Genomic DNA, 6,000 nt, shown 5'->3' with positions numbered 1-6,000 from the left:
AGCTGTCAGCTTGTAACAGAGTGTTACGGTCTGTGCTTTTGTAAAAATAGACGTGTCGAGAGCGTTCAGTTCATTTAAACTAATGGATACATCCAAAAAATTGACCCTCTCAGAACTATACTCATATGTAAATTTGATAGGATGATCTTTACCATTAATGGAACTCATGGTTTGTATAAATTCCTCCTGGGGGCCTGTCCACAAAAGGAAAATATCATCGATACAAGGACTGTATCCAACAATGTGTCTAGATCCCATGGCGCAGCCTGATCTTTGAATGTATACATTGCCATCGAACCAAAAATAGTTTATTTTTAAGGTAAGTTCTAATAATTGCATAAAAAATTCCACATTAGGGCCCATATACTCTGTATGATTGGAAATGAAATGTCGTACCACTTCTAATCCCTCCTTATGAGGGATGCTGGTATATAGAGCAGCTACATCAATGGTACACATCAGATGTTTATCTGGTAGAGGAGACAAATCTCGCAGTTTCAATATAAGTGAGGTGGTATCCTTAGAAAAGCCGGTTTGGTAATTAATAAAGGCTGAAGGTAATGGTCCAGATATTGAGATACTTTATAATATAATGAATCCCGGGCCACAATGATCGGGCGACCAGGGGGACAATTTACATCCTTATGTAATTTCGGGATGGTATACAATGTCGGGATCTTAGGAGATTTTTGCTTCAAAGCCTCTTTAATCTCAGTCGTGATATGGTTATTAATAACTGCCTCTTCCAAAATACCGAATAATTCTTTGGTATATACGTCAGTGGGATCTGACTCCAATTTCGAATAAACTGTATCACCTGAAAGTTGCCTATAGATTTCAGACTTATAGGCTATAAGATCCTGTACCACAATTCCACTGCCTTTATCGGCAGGACGGATTGTGATATCCTGATATTTACCCAACTGCCGTAATGCTTGTCGCTCAGAAGATGTCAAATTTTGTCGGACCGATTGTACTGGAGAGGAGTAGTTAGTAATAGTATTGTCCATAAAGCTGGTGAAGCATTTGATGTTAATATTACTGGATTGAGGAATAAATGATGATTTTTTTTGTGTACTGGTGCAGGCACTAGGGGAATGGAGTTGACCCCAAAGTGTTCCTTCAATTTAAGTCTGTGATCCAACTTAAAAAGGTTCAATGGGGACAAATGATAATCCCTTGTTTAAAACACTGCGCTCTTCCAGTGTCAGCTCTCTTGATGATAGATTAAACACTACATCTTCTTGTTGTAGGGTTTTCTTGGTCTCCCTCGCCCACTGCCCTCCACGCCTGGTCTTGGTTCTTTTGTAAGGTCTAGGGTAGCTTGAGTGGCTACACCTAAAGGGGGTCTTTGACTGCCAGGGGCTGCTATATATATAGCATTTAGAAAGGAAGGGACTCAAAAGGGACTTTAAAATAAAACTTATCTTATGGAAAATACATTTTGGCCCAGGACATTAAGTAATAGTTAATGAGAGGTTTCTGCTGAAAAGTAGCGCTGGGTGCATCATGTACTGAATAAGAGTAACTAATAACATTTATAAAATGTGTTAGTCTGGAGGATGGTAGCTTGGAAGTAATCCCAGTTGATCAATATCACTTTTCATTTTCTGGCTATCACTGTATTTTGTGTTATCAATAACTATAATGTTTTTCTGCCATATGAAACCACTCTGCCAGCTACAGTAGGTGAGATATTAGAGTACCGATGTCTTCAATAATTGGCTTTAGCAGCATTTATGAGCTGTGGCAGCAATTCTTTTACTAGTTAGACAGTGAAGCATAACTCGTATGTGATAGAAAGCCTACTTTGTTTTCCATCTCTCTCCCCATAATCTTAGATCATTGTATTGGATGATAGGGAATAAAAGAAGTTCAAAACAAATGGAAGACAGTACCCATCACAACTCATATTTTCATTGCATATGCAGAAAATATACCATGCATACAATCTATACAACATATATAGCATTTTATAATAGTTTTTTTGCATTTTGGAGCAAAGTGAAGACTTTGTGATACACAGGAAAACCTTCCCTCATTCCTTCATAGATAGTGCCCTACCTAAATTTCCCTGCCACTGGCCACAGAAAACACATGTCTGGATAAATATATCATAAAAATTTATTTATACATATATTAAGAATATATAAATGAACTGCAGTTCAATAATACAATTTATCTTCTCTGCCTTTTGAAAAAACCCCTGGCAAGGGGGAGAAACGCGTCAAGGATTCAGCTGACTGCAGTCTTCAAACACCTATTGTGTGGTATTTCTGGATTTACACACTTCAATTACTGGCGGCAGTTGCCGTATTATACATCAGTATTTGTGCTTGGATACATCTGCGGCCACACACGTGGAGTCAGCAGTTGTCACTTTGTTTCATCTTTCCGGAGTCTGCATGCTGAGGTAAACTCTCCGCACATTGTCTCATCCCTGGTTCCCATAGTCCGGTCGGGAGCCACCGGAGAAGTGCGACACAGCCTTACAGTCCGGTCGGGAGCCACCGGAGCAGCGCGACCTAGCCTCTCAGGTCAGTCGGGAGCCGCCAGAGCGGCGCCACCCTGCCTTACAGTCTGGTCGGGAGCTGCCGCAGCGGCGCGACCTAGCCACACACATTGGCTGCACTACCATTTTGGGAAACCCTGACAGGGTAAGGATTTGGGGAGCTCGTTCCAGCCTACAAACTAGTGGGATTAAGGATTCAATTTGAGGTTGTTAGGAGTATCTCTGGCTCCAGAGTCTGCAACCTTATCAATTTTCATTTTATCATAGGATTTATTCATCCGTTTAAGACATCCCTTCTATGTGCTAGCAGGTTCTATTTTTGGACACGTTTTTCATCTAGTATCAGAATCACTCACTATGCATTACAGGTGATAATGGATGCTGGGAATATAGATAATTGCCTAATTTCCAGCTTCATTTAATCAGATGTCCTATGTACTGTCACAGTGCAATATTGGTATGTCGACTTGGATGCAACAACATATTTAGTCATTTTTTTCTATATTGTACATTGACAGTACTCAGATATATTTGTTTGTTTTTTTCTTTCTATGTGTGTATATCTAATTGTATTATTGAACTGCAGTTCATTTATATATTCTTAATATATGTATAAATAAATTTTTATGATATATTTATCCAGACATGTGTTTTATGTATTGACATCAGCGCAGACACCTACTGTGTTGTTTATTTAATTTTTGTGTGAGGTCATTCTGCAGGAATTCCTCTGGTGTCAGCTGCAGGTGTTTATACTAGATAGTATCTGAACAAAAACCGCGCCATATTTTCTTTTATACACTGGCCACAGAAGCTTGGTAAAGGAACATTCTCTCCTAAGAGAAGGTGATATATCTGGTTGTGCGTTTGATTTGTGCAACAGGCATAAGGGGGATAATGTATTAGGAACCGAGATAAAGGAACTGGCATGATTTTAGTGAGTTTTCCTCTAAATTTAAAAAGGGCAACAAGTTATAAGACAAAACAAGCCTTATAACTGACTGCCACTTTAAATTTAGCCGTAAACTTTATGAAATCACAACGATTCCTTCACCTCGGAAGCTCTTACATAACCCCCATTGTCTCTAATATTATGGGCGGTCTAGCTAAGTTAGTAGCAGCCATGAAATGAGTGATGGCTACTTTATGAGACATTTAGTTTTAGTACATTTGTCTAATAAAAACATGAAAAGATATTGCTTCTCCGAGAAGTGCTGAAAGATTCATTATTTCAAACCTCTGGGCACAGGTCAGGAATGGAAGAGGTATTTGTAGCCTTCAAAGTTTTATTCCGTCCTCAGAATATCCAAAAATTTGCAGATTTAAAAGAACCCCAATTTAAAGCATTTAGGAATCCAAAGTAAACTGTGAGAAGGGATTGGTGAGAAAAGTGTGTGTGATAGGTCAGGGCCGAAACTAGGATTTTTGTCACCCAGGGCAACTGTAGTTTATTTACTAGCATCTTAATTGCAAGCAGTAGCACAGTCCTCAAATGAGACTGGGATACATGGACCAATTACATACACATTTTGCACAATGTTTTAATATAGGCAGTTTTCACAATATTTTTATTCTTCAGGGCCGAAACTAGGATTTTTGTCACCTGGGGCAAGGCCATAATTTGGCACTCCCCCCAAAAAATACAACATAGAGGTTGAAAAAGGTGTGTGGTTTTGTGACACGGTAATGTCCCTTATAACACATTATGCCACACATTAATGACCCTTATAACACATTATGCCACAGTAATGACCCTTACAACACATTATGCCACACAGTAATGTCCCTTATAACACATTATGCAACACAGTAATGCCCCTTACAACACATTCTGCCACAGTAATGCCCCTTACAACTCATTATGCCATAGTAATGTCCCTTATATATTAAGCCACAGTAATGCCCCTTATTCATTAAGCCACAATAATTCCCCTTATATATTATGCCACAGTAATGGCCCATATACATTATGCCACAGTAATGGCCCATATACATTATGCCACAGTAAGGCCCCTTACATATTATGCCACAGTAAGACCTATTGTACATTAAGCCAGAGTAAAGCCCCAACTCCCTTCTCTTACCTGCCAGGGCCGTTTGGTGGGTGAGCTTGGGGTGGCGCGGGACGGGGCTGCCACATGTTGGGGAACTGTCAGTACTGCCGTCATTGTAATGTAGCGTCACTTGCGAACCAATTGGAGCGCATGGACCGGCAGCCTCTGCTGATTGGTTGCCGGTCCGCGAACACTGATTGACTTGCAAACGGCACCACATTAGACTGACGGTGTCTCTGTGCCTCTCATGGCTCCAAACCCACAAGAGCAGCAACCTATCCTCTCGGCAGCCTCTCCCCCTCAAGTCTGGCACCCGGTTCACGTGCCCCCTTAGGCCCCCCCTAGTTGCGGTCCTGGATAGGTCCATGGATGGTTACAGGGTCCTGAGTAGTCACCATCATGCTATCCTAGACAGATAACATTCTTATTGACAGACAATAAATTCCAGGCAACCCAAACCTGGATTTACTTGCCTGTTAAATGGGTCTTGATAGTATCTTAATTTTTAAGATGGGATATTAATTTGTCTAGATGGATTTAGTGCACATGGGGCCTGCTTCAGAGATGGACGGTATTGCACAGCCACACAGAATCGGCTGTGCAATACCATCCAACTAAATGCAAATGAAGCAGGAGGTGACACATCCTGCATTGACAACTCCTGCATTGCATTTGCGATCTGAGTGCAGCGCAGTGATGTGCGGTCAGGTGAGGCAGAGCCTTCCAGTCATACTTAGGTATACTCCAGAGTTTGACTATAAAAATTATAAGACCATTTTATTTTATTTTAATTATTTTATAGTCAGCACTCTGGAGTAAAAAGTGTATGGCAGGTGAGGCACTGTCTCCCCTGTCTACGCACATCCCTGGTCAAAACACACCAATTTTCCAGCACTATATACTGCTACACCTTTGTATAATGTCCACATGAACCCTTGGGATCATCAGGGCCGTATTACCAATGGGGCGGACGGAGCTGCAGCTCCAAGCCGCCCATCAAAACAGGCCCATAGCATCTGCTATATTGCTGTAGTCAGGAAAAAACATTTTTCTTGCTACAGCAGCAGCCTGCTCTACCAGCTAGCAGCTGTCTGATGCCCCGCTCGCGGGACCCGCCCACTGAGACCCTGGCGGCTCCCCCTCCTCCCGGCTGACCATCCTCGGCTCCCTCCCCTCTAGTCTCCCAGCCGCTGCTCAGTGGGAATGGTTCAATACCCCTACTCCAGTGTCTCAGCGGCATCAGCGCCTCCTACGCGCCACGTGCCACAACAGGTGCCGCCCCCACCACTGCTACCATAAGCAGCCAAGCAGGCGGAACTTATCTCCGTGAAGGGGCCCACATGACAGGATGACTGATCCGGACTACAATGTAGCAGTGCTGATGACTACAGTTTGGGATAATGTGCCCAGCTGGCTGCTGCTGATCTCTGAGCC

The sequence above is a fragment of the Taudactylus pleione genome, unplaced genomic scaffold, assembly GCF_031769625.1.
Source record: "Taudactylus pleione unplaced genomic scaffold, aTauple2 ptg000017l, whole genome shotgun sequence".
Taxonomy (NCBI): Eukaryota; Metazoa; Chordata; class Amphibia; order Anura; family Myobatrachidae; genus Taudactylus; species Taudactylus pleione.
This window is presented reverse-complemented; position numbering follows the sequence as displayed.